Source organism: Bacillus rossius, chromosome 2 (assembly GCF_032445375.1).
Source record: "Bacillus rossius redtenbacheri isolate Brsri chromosome 2, Brsri_v3, whole genome shotgun sequence".
NCBI lineage: Eukaryota > Metazoa > Arthropoda > Insecta > Phasmatodea > Bacillidae > Bacillus > Bacillus rossius.
Window position 1 is genome coordinate 64,648,087 of NC_086331.1, and position 13,328 is coordinate 64,661,414.

Sequence of the window (13,328 nt, forward strand, 5' to 3'; positions counted from 1 at the left end):
AACAGACAATTTAAATAATAATAAAAAAACATTCTGGGCAGTAAATAAGATTTATTAACAATTCATTTATTTGTTTGAGTAATTTATAGTAGTTGATAGGCAAGACATATAAAATTGTTTATGTTTTCCACATTAACTAGGATGTTAAAATTTCCATCCTAAAATCATTAATTTAGTTGAGAAAAGTTCAAATATAAATAAAATATTTATTTAACAATAATATATGCAGTGTTCCCAATCAAATTCTAAAAAAAAAAAAAATAACTTTCCAAAAAAAATATAGCACATTTTGTAAACATCCATAAAAAAAATCTCCCAATTCCAAAATACCCTAAACCACATTTCACTCACAAGCAAAACATTTAATTTATCATTCATTTGCAAAACAAACCATCTTACATATTTAAAAGTTAAACATATAGCTCTACATCCTATGTAGTAGAATATCTAAACTGATACAATAGTTGCTTACAAATTCATCCCATGTTTGTTTTTGTTTTTGTTTTTGTTTGTGTGTGTGTATGTATATATAATGCTAGAGCTGTATTAATATTTAGTAGTATAATCAATATCAAAAAAATTCAGAACCTTCATTTTTCAAAAATTTCATTGAAACCATTGAATAAATGCAATTAATGTTGTAATAGAGAAATGAGGAGAAGAGATGAGAATGAAGTTAGGAATACTATTATCTCCTATTGATTAAGTTGGTTTTAAGGATTCAATGCCCCATAGTACTAGGCTCTTGGAGATGAAAAATAGAGGAAACGAATCAAGGATAGGATTCACTGTGACACTGAGAGACGTTAAGTTGGGCAATACATAAACACTATAAAAATACTTGACAAAACCATTTGAAATTAAAATAGGATCTTCAGAGACAATACCATTAACATTTAAGGATGAACATTGTTGATAACCATTTTTCATTATTTTGACATATTGCCAAAATATTTAAGTGAATTTCTTAATGCTATTGTTGAGCTATTGATTTTGTCTCTTCTGATAAGTTTTTTTAACTTTTTGGTGGTAAAATGAAAAATACATGTAATTCAATAAATAAGTTCTTGTTTCTTTTAAATAGTTTATGAAAATGTTTCTTTGACTTCAATGCTTGAATAAGATCTTTGGAGAACCAGTGAGGGAATTTAGAAGATCGCAAGATCGCGCAGTCAACATGGGAATAAAAGTATTTCTTAATTCATTAATTCATCAGCTAGGAGGTTAACATCTGTTGTCATGTAGAAATTGGACCAGTCATGTTCCTTAATGGCAAAAATAAACCTAAGTAGTCACCTCTTTTAAAATTTCTATAAGAGAAGGGGTCCTTATTTGAGGTAGTGTAAATTTCAATGATGATTTGAATATCGAGAGTAGGATGCAGCAGAAGATCGTTTACTAAAGCCTTCAGCTTTTGAGACAACACTGGTAGAATATTATTACACTGACTTAGGCTCATATTAAGTAGGGATTGAGCATTGGATTTGGTTTAGCTATGCGATACATTCAGGGTATGGTTATTTAACCAATCCACACCGGCACATTAAAGTCACCAACTATTAAAATGTTAGATTGATAATTAGTGAATTTGTCTTCAAGTACTTAAAAATACATAGGATATGTGTTTGGGGTAATTTGAGGAGGTAGATAGATATTGCCTAGGGTAAGATATTTTTAGGGAGAGGTTTGAATTTTTATCAAACTGCTTCAATTCCAGGCAAATGGAATGGAAAAATATGTTTCTTTTATAGCATTTGTGTTCTGCAGTTCTGCAAGTTCTAAAAAATTAGATATTGATCAGCAAAATAATGACAGTTGATACTTGAATCGTTAAACCAAGTTTCGGTACGGCAGATTATAATATATTGGTAAGGGCAAGGTTCTCAAAAATTCCGGAGATTTAGTTCTGAGGCCACTCACCGACTTTTGATTAACTATTCCCCACTCTTGGGGACAAGACATAGACATTGGCGCTCCTCCGGGCATCGAATGGAGATAATGTCAGACATCAGCTTAGTAGTATTACTGTTAATGCTTGCTAAAGCACAATTTGTTGTACTGGCATTGGCGATTTCTTCGGGATGTAATTTCCCATAGAATTCACTAGACACCTATTAGGCCAAAAAAACTGAGTTGTTTATTCTTGAGAAATCTTCTTCTAAGACTTAGATATGGAAGGATGAATATGTGCGATACTTTGTGTGTAGTTTAGTCACTTTCACTTGAGATTCATTTCTTTTGTGATGTAGTTAGTAATCTTGTTTTCTTGCACAAAAGGTTTAAAGCGTGTAACAAAAAAAACTTTAGTTTTCTTAAATATTCGTTTTGCTACAGTTTTTTATCGTTGAAGAGTTCCTAATTCCTGTTTTCATAGGTGTTTTCTTACATTCATTCAAATGTGCGTTTGACTCTTGATTTATGTTGTATTTAGGTTTGCATGACCACTGAACTAGAGTAAAGCCTTGTTCGTCTACGTAATGTTTATTCAGGGAACTGTTGACGTTGCGCTGATTCCACTGAGTCGTAAGTAGGTCAGCGGGTGAGCCACTGTCGCCAGATGTTCCCAAACATTCTTGCGTACCACTGTTGACATATGTAGCAACATGTTCCCACGTACCACTGTCTTCAGATGTTGGAACACGTTCCCACGTACCACTGTTGCCAGATGCATGCTCAGATCTTAAAGTACCTGTGGTCTGTTTCAAAGCATGACTGAATGATACTGAAGAGCCTTTGTTCACTCGTAGATCATGGAGATTTCCTGTTTCAACTCAAATATTTCAGTTCTAGAGTCCAAAAGCAAAGTCTTTAGAACTAGGTTTTCATATTTCAGTCATCAATTTTCATATCTAATGACTTCACCAAACTCAATAAATAATGCATTTTAATTGTGTCCATGTTCAGATCCTTTATACTGTCAGATTCCAGTGGACCAGTTTTTTTCGGAGAATAGAACATATTTTTGCAGAGGTCCTTAGGTAGCTCTAAGATGATTTCATTCTGAAATTCGAGGGGCATACAATATCTCAATTTGGGTTGTTCGAGAAGTAATACACCAATTATGGTTGACAATCAACTGACGATTACCGGGAAGAACAAGATAAGTAAACCACAATGACTTGAATCCATATTTCCTGAAATGTCTGATGTTATAAAATAACGTGGCGACATGAAAACTCATGGTACAAATGGCCGAGAGGCCATTTTCCATCTGGTGTGGACACTTAAATTTGTGAGTCACTGCGAACGCGATCTCCCATGGCAACTTCCGAACAATGATGACCAGGAAAAAGCACAGTACAAAAAATGCACAAAGGAGTACAAAATGGGGACTTCCCTGAAAAAGCTACCTTGCTATTGACTACAAAGATTTTTCTGAAAACTACTATTAAGTGATACCCCAGCTTGAAGTCTCTCACAGTTATGGGAAAATGTCTCTCTCTTTAAAATAGAATGAAATATCATCTATCATTTCGGCACCCCGGAAACGTACATCTGCCTTTCTTTCTTCACAGAGCTTCAGAGAATACTTTGGTACAGCTCATATGGTTAGGATTTTCTATTTGAATCTACTATGTATCCCCACTACTGCCCTAACAATGGCAAAAAAGAAAGAATAATGACATGGAAATAAAACTTATCAAATTAAGTGTTGCATAAACACTTTGAAGAACACATAATTTAGTACTCATACCTGGCAGCTACCTGTAAAATATTATTCTGCTCAGTCCAACTTTACTGTGGAAAACAAAATGTTATGTATACAAAAAAAATTAATTGAATTAAGTTGTATTAATTTGAATTTAAATATTAATTTATTAATTTCAATTTCAATTTAAATTGAATTAATTTGTACTAATTTAAAAAAATTTCAAGAACATAAATAAAGTTTTAAATTAGTTTTGGTAGTGTACACCAGCGGTTCCAAAAAGGTGTTCCGCAGAACCCTGGGGTTTCATGGTAGGGTCACAGGGGTTCCATGAGTCGGGACGTGTGTCGTATAAAGCAGGCAGCCGATGCAGACACTTTTATCGATACTACATGCACAGGTAGTTGGTAACAGGCCGCAACACTGACAAAAGGAGCGTATATTTATAAGTACATATACATACATATACACAGACCTACATACAAAAAATTTAGAAGATGATCTTCTGAGCATATATTCCTTAGCAAAATATGCTACAAACCAAAAGCATTTTTCAAGACAGTTTTTCTGAAGCAATTACCATTGTGCAAGTGTGATTGTGTAATCCGAAAACATACCCAAGGTGATTCTGAGCGAACTGCTATATCCACCAAAGATAAGTAATTGTCTGTTTATTAGTTGATCCTTAATGCATATTTTGCATTCTTACATTACTTTTCTAAAGTGTCATCAGGAGAGAAATATCCTTCCATAACGAATATTGTATAAAATCATCTGCCAAACCTTAAAATCACTGTGTGACATATTATATATATTTTTTGTCATATTATAGTCAATGAGGTATTAAAAACTTAACTATCATAGGCTATGACGGAATAGCACCTAAAACTTTTATTAAAATTAGTTGTTTAGTTTGTTCACAATGAAGAGTTTATTTTATATCAGCGTGCTGCTGCACTGGCCAGGTAACTCCCAGCCACTAACCGACCTCAATGTGACGTCTGACGCCTGCAGCTAATGAAGGCCCAGTGAGCGGGAATGACTTAACTTGTGTACTTTTAACTACCTTGAGTTTAGTCCAGTTGAGTCAGTTACCGCGACAGAGCTGCTATTGTTTATGTACCAGATGCGGATAATTTTGTGGATGGAAAGTGGATTGACTGACTTAATTCTGTTTTATTACAATATTTCCTGTTGTTTTAATCAAGGAATTTCAGAGCTCACAGGTATGTATTTACTCCATTTACCTACATACTTGTTTAAACATTGTTTGAAATCAAAGATCTCTTTGGTGAGTTACTTCAAAAAGTTCCTTATATTTTATCTAATAACTTTCTCATGTTTCTAAATTTATATTGTTTGCCAATCATATTTTTTTTTTAGTTTCAGTTTAAAATGAATAATTGGCTTAGAACGAGGCGGCTTGCAAGTGGCAAAAGTAGTTCGAGCTCTACTAACGAAGCTGCCAATATTGTACTACCAACACCAGAAGGACAGTCTCATAAATATATTTCAGATGATGCTGTGGCTGGTTGTATGGGATAAAATTATAATTAACTAGCATTGTTTAGTTAGCAATGATTGGTTTAAAAAATAAGTAATGTACCTATGAGTTGCCTGGCTGCCCTAGCTATACTGACAAAATTATTTTTTATACAGTGACCGTGTATTTGGTCACGAGAAATTTTGTTTTCATATTCTACATTAAAAACATTTAAGGGCATGAGAGAAACATATAACCTTAACTGTTTACCATGTGGAATCATCACTTTTCGTGACATCACAATTCATAGATAGGCTACTGTCGTGTGTTGTTAAAGACTTTAAACTTCTAGCAAAACCACAGAGGGTTTCTTCCAAAAAAACTTCAAACTCAGTAGTACCAACCAAGATCTTAGCAAGAAGAATACAACGAGAAGACTTTCATGTGTATCAATTGTTTGAACTACAGTGAAGAACATTCTAGAACTTTCTGTGACCATCCTAGAATTTCTATTTCATCCCAGAGAGGTTGAGGTTGACAGGCAATAGAAGGGAGGGAGGAGTAATTTTAGGTAATCCAGGATGGAGCAGCAAGGACCATCAAGAAGATGCCATCATGAATCGATGAAATCAGAGAGAGAGGGGCATGAGAGTATGGAGGTCATTGGAGAGCTAAGTATAAGTTTTGTGTTTATTTTCTTTAATGGCCAAAATGTTTTTGGAGATAAATAATTTTCAGATGAAATTAATATTTTTAAAAGTGTGTGTGTGTGTGTGTCTGTGTGTGTGTGTGTCTGTCTGTGTGTGTCTGTGTGTGTCTGTGTGTGTCTGTGTATGTGTATGTGTATGTGTATGTGTCTGTGTCTGTGTCTGTGTCTGTGCCTGTGTGTGTGTGTGTGTGTGTGTGTGTGTGTGTGTATTTACAGTTGAATAAATTTAATAAAACTTATTTGTTTTGTCTTGTTAATGTTTTGCCACCTTCTAAATTTTCAGCATTTAGGTTATTTCCACTGATGTTTTTCATTTAATATGCAGGTTAAGCCCCATCTGGGCAAGCAAGTGTTTACCTTGTGTGTTGGTAAAAGAGTTGGTGCATGCAGTGAGTGTTTGGGACCTGATGGTACCGGTCTCAATTCATAGAATAAAGTTGTTTGATTTTTATGTACAGAATCAATTCCTTTCAGATATTAAAACAGTAATGAAACACCTTCTATGTTTATGTAAGAAAAATCACACTAATATTATAAATGCTACAGTAACTCTGTCTTTTTGCTATCTTTTCACGACTAAACGGCTGAACAGATTTTATTGGGCATAGAGACAGCTTGAACCCTGGGAATGGACATTGGGTACTTTTTACCACCATCATCAATTTTCTTCACTGCTTCTGTGGATGAAACCGCAGAATGCAATTAGTCTATCAATAAATTACAGATGTTCCAATATATACTTGCTTTACAGGCGTGTAGGAGCAAATATTTAATGGGGGGGGGGGGGGGAACAAAGGAGAGTATCATTATAAGTGGTGTATTTAACAAAGGGGGTGTCCGGGGGCTCTCCCCCGGTAGAAAAAAAAATTGTATTCTAAGCAGCAAAATGGTGCTATTTAAGCATCTTTCATACATAAAAATAGAATGTACTACTAGCAGAAATTTTAACTTTTTTTATAACAAATTTACTTAAGGCTCGGCATCACAAAACAGTGTTCACTTTTCAGTTTTCGCCTCGTAGAATTCATTTTAAAGGCAATTTGTTGAATTTTTCCACTGCACAGAGTACATAAATTACAAGCACCCTCAAATTTAGTCCCCAGGTATCATCAAGTTATCTAGAGCTGTAGAAAAGGCAAAGATGTATTTATAATTAAAAATTTGTTTGACAAATTGCATCATATTACATGACAGTGGTTGAAGATTAATATTTGTAGCGTGAGATAATATATTTTGCCAACTATCTATAGCTATAGTTACAAGGAAAGGTCTATATCAACCAAATCTGAATTGAGGCTCCAAAGTTTTGAAAATTTACTATTCGTTATGTTTTTTATTGAAAGGAGTACTAGAAAGTATTTACATTGTATTCAGAAAGGTCAAAATAATTTTTTTAGCATTTAAAATTTAAAAAGTCACAAAAATTAATGTCTCGAAAAATGCAGTTCAACTTTAAAAAAATAAAAAAAAGATGGAAGAAAGCATTTCGCAATAACACTCATATCATTTTATTCAGGAAAGTCGAAATTTTATTTTGGTATTAAAAATTAAAAAAGTCAATATACGTATTAATTTTTTTACTGTCAGACTCCCCTTAAGAATAAGTTTAAAATGTGAACCCCACAGAATAGGCGAGTGAAGATGCTTAAAAATAACTGCAAATCTGCTTGATAAATTCTTGTTCAATGATTTGTAGATTCAAAGTAATTTTTTTATTACTCGATGGAATAATCACAAGCGACGAGTGGAAAAAAATAATGTAACGACATACTAAACTTTAATGTTAAATAGGTATATTATATTTGGTTTTTGGGATCATATAAAAATTTGTCTCAGTCTAAACTGCTCAAAAGTAATACCTTAGTTAAAGGAATCCAACTGTTCTTTAGGATCTTTGTCTTCACAGGCATCACAGCCTAATGTGCACTGCTTTTAAGGCGGTGGTTGTGATGAACTGCAGGACTGTGCAGAACGGTTGTTGAAGAAAAAGTTGATGCTTTTCTGAGTCATTGTACGCCGCAAAAATTAAAATACTGTTATAAATTTTCTCCATAAACCCTAAATGTTTTTCATCACTGCCATTCCGCACTACTCACTCACGACACTACAGATAAATAAGTTTATTTTAAACAGTTCTGTAGTACGGTTCACAAAGTTTCTTGGACTTAAAAGCAAGACTTACAGCTTTTGAATGATGACTGATGTGGAAAGCGCTCTGCACGTCAAGTCGTTACCGTTAGGTAGAAACGAGGCGGGGTGAATGCAAGGGTGTGAAGGTCAGGTAGACAAGGGTGGACAAAAACTGAGCGTAAGCTACTGCAACGAGCGGAAACATGTACTGGTCTTATATCTCACAATAATATTTCCGCTATCAGCACTGTGAAACGTGAATATTTAGAAGAAAACAAGAACAGTTGCCGTATGTATTGTGCCTGTACACGTATCGGAAAGTCTTAATTTATTTTAAGAATAAAGTAACGCACAGATTAGAAAATCCCACAAAACCACTTATCATTGTAATGAAGACAATGCCTCTTGTTCATCTGATGCAATGGCCGGGCAAAACCATCACTTTGCCCGGCCATGAAATGTTATGGCCGGGCAGTCGCCTAGGTCGCCCCCCCTCCCCCCCCCCCCCCCGGTTCCTTCGCGCCTGTTGCTTTAGTTTTTTTATTGTTTGAATATATTTAGCAATATTTGTATTTATTCTAATACTAAACTATGGTGGATGATGACTCTCCTATTGGGCAAAAGCGGTAATACACAGTGAGGCCAAGTAACAAAATTGTTGAAATTCCAATGCTAACTTTTTTGAAAAAGAGGAAATACGATGATTCCTACCTGTCATTCAGATTTATTCCTGTAGGAATTGCTGAAAATCCGGATGGACAATGTGTCATTTACAACCAAAATTTTGTACAACAGCTCTTTGGCACCCGCAAAGTTAAAGCGACATCTTGAAACCAACCACCCGCACCTGAAGGACAAGCACATTTGTTTTTTTGAAAGACACAAAGAGGCATATTAAGCCGATGTGGCTGCCTTACACAGTTATTTAAAAACTGATATTGAAAATGCAATATAAACATCATTTCTGTTAAGTTACAGGATTGCTCAAGCTGGGAAACCACACACAAATGCAGAGAATCTAATGTATGTAAGAAATAGTTAACTATGTACACGGACAAGACGCAGTGAAGAAAGTTACAGGAGTACATTGTTCCAACAACACCGTATCCGATCCGATCTATAATATTTCAGACCATATTGAAGATGAATTGATTGGTAGATTGAAAGATAGTAACGCATTTGCAATGCAACTTGATGAAAGTACTGATGTTGCCAGACTGTCAATACTGCTTGTTTTCTTGAGATACCCTTTCAGAGAATCTATTGAACAAGATTTGTTTCTCTGCGCACCTTTGCAGACCAAAACAACTGGACTACAAGTTTTTTTAAAGTCATTTATAGTTACATGAACAAACACCATATTGATTGGAGCAAATGTATTGATGTATGCAGTGATGGAGCTGAGGCCATGATAGAAAAAATAATAGGAATTGTATCAACAATAAAAAATGTTGCACCAAAATGTAAAAGCAGTCATTATGTTTTGCATCACCATGCTCTTTGTCACGAAAAAAATTACACCCGACTTACAAACATTCTTGATCAAGCCATACAAATTGTCAATATTGTCAAGTCTCGTCCACTCCAGTCAAGACTTTTTAAAAACGCGTGTGAAGATATGGGAAGTCAGAATCAATCACTTCTTCTATACACTGAAGTGAGACAAGGCTATATGAATTGCACGAGGATCTTAAAGTTTACCTGACTGGCCAATCAAGTTCTACGTCCATGAGTCATGTTGAACTATTATCATATGATGAGCAATAGCTTATGAAATTGGCTTACCTGGCCGACATATTAGATAAACTCAACAAGGTCACCAGGTCCTTACAGGAAAAAAACCACAACCATGTTCACAGTGAGAGACAAAATATATTCACTGAAAAAAATAATTCAGTTTCTGGATTACATGTGTTGAACAAAAAAGTTATGAATGTTTCTTCATTTAAATGGATTTCTTGCAGAAAATCAGATGCAATTAACATCAAATGTGGAGAAAAAAAAAAGTGAACATTTATTGAACCTCAACAAAAGGCAGAAAGAATATTTCTCAGAGGAGTCACAGGATATTGACTGGGTACAGAATCCATTTACAAACAAAACCATCAATGTTAACCGTGTCGGAGTATGAAAATATCATAGATATCAAGAGTTCATCCTCTCTCAAACACAAGTTTGAATCAGTATCATTGAATGACTTTTGGATTGGACTTAAGGATAAATACCCTGCAATCGCTGAGATGGCTGTGATGACTCTGCTTCCCTTTGTATCCACTTAACAATGCGAAACTGGCTTTTCAGCTTACGCGTACACCAAAAACAAGTTCTAAACTATTGGATGCTGCTCAAGATCTTTGAATTTGACCGTCAAACATTAAACCTAATTTTAGGGCTATTATAAATCAAACTATGAAAAAATTTAATTCATCACATAGTTACATGCAATAAATGCTTTTAATTCGAAAATATAGTTTCTTTCTAATTCAAATTACAACATGCATACAATTAGGTATCAGGGATCTTTGACAATAAGAGGTAAATAAAATAATTTTGGTTTAAATGTTCACAATTATTGTCAAATAACTTTCTTTGAAGGAGTTGGGGTTCCGCCAAAAGAAATTCAATTGTAGGGTTCACTGTCCGAAAAAAATTGGGAACAGCTGGTGTATACAATGAAAAAAAAAATCAAAATCTTATAAAAAAAGTACAGGAAAATAGCAACTGATATCAATAAATATAGGATGTACTTAAAAATAAAGAAAATATAGGAAACTATAGGGTGTGGGTGGTGTGGGTGGTGTGTGTGTGTGTGTGTGTGTGTGTGTGTGTGTGTGTGTGAGTGTGTGAGTGTGAGAGAGTGTGAGTGTGTGAGTGTGAGAGAGTGTGAGTGTGAGTGTGAGAGTGTGTGTGAGTGTGAGAGTGTGTGTGAGTGTGAGAGTGTGTGTGAGAGTGAGAGTGAGTGTGTGTGTGTGAGAGAGAGAGTGAGAGTGAGTGTGTGTGTAAGTTGTGTGTGTGTGTGTGTAAGTTGTGTGTGTGTGTGTGTGTGTGTAGATATATATATAGTAGAATCCCGCTAATCCGAACTAATTGAGACCCGAACCCTGTTTGAATTAGCAAAAATTTTGATTAGGCGGAATTTTTTCTAATAATACCATTTTTTTAGGCGTATTTAGTGTCTGATATGTCAAATATGTATGAAAGGTCAGACGAAATATATACCTTTATTATTTAGCGTACATATTTAGTATCATATAATATTTTTAATTACTCACCTAGCCTAAACTACAATTTCAAATATTCCAACAGCCTACATTACGTGACAACATTAGGTCGAAATGAAGGGTGGTTCATGAGTGTGTATTAGTGGAAGGGCAGTGACCTTCAACCAGAGTAAACAAAGCCCCCATCCTCCTTCCTGCATAGGCTTACGCATTCCACTCCTCTTCCGTTCCCAACTATGATAAGTCAGACAGTCAGTGCATCACATGCCACTGCTGTGTCACCTGCTACTGCGCACTTGCCCTGTGTTTTGTGAGCCCTTGTGAGCGGTGTATAGTGTGGTTTTTTACATTCTGTGCTTGTCCCTGCTGTTGGTCATCATGACAAGCAAGCGTAAACATAACTCGTGTACATTAAAAGAAAAACTGGAAGTGCTGAAAAGACTTGACAAAGGTGAAAGTGTCACTCTGTTATCGAAATAATTCGGTGTCTGCAAAGCAACCATTTCCGATTGGAAAAAGAACAGAGGTAAAACTAAGCAGTTTTTTACTACCGCAAGTGAAAAAAAATTATTGAAAAAGTAGCAAAACGACATTGTCTTCTTACGAAAAATTGGACGAAGCACTTTTTTTATGGTTTACCCAAGAAAGATAAAAAGGAATCACTATCACTGGCCCTCTGATTCAAGAAAAAGCACTTCAATTGAACAAGCTCATGGATGTTGACACATCATTTACGGCTAGTTGCGGTTTCTTAGACTGATGGAAGAAACGAAATGGAATCAGGCAGCTTACAATAACTGGGGAGAAACTGTCAGTGAACAACGAAGCAGCTATTGAATACCTTGAGGAGTTCAAAGATATAATTTCTTCCTACTCGCCACAGCAAGTTTATAACGTGGATGAGACGGGACTTAACTTTAAAGCATTGACTACCAAAAGTCTTGCATCATGAGAGGAACAATCTGCACCAGGGTTTAAAATGGATTGTGCCGGCAACAAGAAGACATTTATGTGTGTGACGTCATCACTAAACAAGAATCTTCCCTCCTTCCTCCTCTCATTATTGCCCCCTCCCTGGTGGTCTGTGCTGCTTTCCCTCCTTTTCCCCTACTCCAGTCTTCTCTCTGTGCATACGCTCTAGCGGCCGGTCATCCTGGTAGTTGCAACGGCTGCCTGACGTTCTTATTATTTTAGGTTCGAACGAGGCAACATGTAATTAATTGGGTAGCAGGTAGTTCTCTGTGTCCGACATGTGTGGGCAGCACGAAAGTTAGGGTATGTGATTAAATTTGGATTAGCCTTTTCCTAAATTTGTTTTGGATTGCCTTTAGAAATTTTGTTTGGCTTATCATTAATTATAACGTGTAGGAATCATTTGTGTGCAATAATGTAGCTTAGTAGTTTTGATTGGCTGTGTTGCCTTTGAGCTTTGCCCAGTATTATCAAGTTTTTTTTTTAAGGTCAACTTTAATGTTCACGAGTAGTCGGAGCATGGCACTCTCCCTATGTTAAAAGGAGTTAAGATAAACATCGCAAGGAATTCAATGTTTTAATAGTAACTGTGTATGTGTTGCATTTACCGACTCCGCGGGGTCGTAAAATATGTTTAGTAATTTTATTGTATTGCAGTTTGTACTTCACGGAATAAAGTATTGTGATCGTACTTACGAAGGTTCATGAAATCATGACATGGTAAGGTTAGGTAGTCATGTGCAAAGTTTGTTGTAACCTTTGTCAGATGTGGTAATTGTATCATGCTTCTCCCTTTTTGGTATAAATCTTGTCCAGTGTATTAATTGCTCTTGATATCGCTCTTGCATAGTTGCGATCGTATGAATGAATCTTTAGCAATTTACGGCTTAAAAAATTTATTGTATTGCATGAATTGTTCAGTATATTGCATCTGCATGATTTAAAGGTGAGTCATTGCTCTTGAGACTGTATTCACAAGTTCTTAGTGCAGTTACCCCTTAATTGTTTTTGGTCGTTATTTTTAAAAACTTAGTCCCTTTATGTGCTTACTTCCGACTTATCGCTGTCAGTTTCATAGTTGCATGTTACTTGTTTTGAACAAATAAACTGTTATTTGTTGAACGAAATTGTGTAAATCCCTTGGAAAGTATTTTTGTAAGAGTT

General features: G+C 35.3%; 1 protein-coding gene across 1 annotated transcript in view; it reads right to left on the bottom strand.

The window, feature by feature from the left end:
- The window catches only part of LOC134529333 (double-stranded RNA-binding protein Staufen homolog 2), a 277,320-nt gene that overhangs the window by 214,590 nt on the left and 49,402 nt on the right, over nucleotides 1-13,328 (bottom strand). The gene's annotated exons all lie outside the window — the stretch shown is intronic.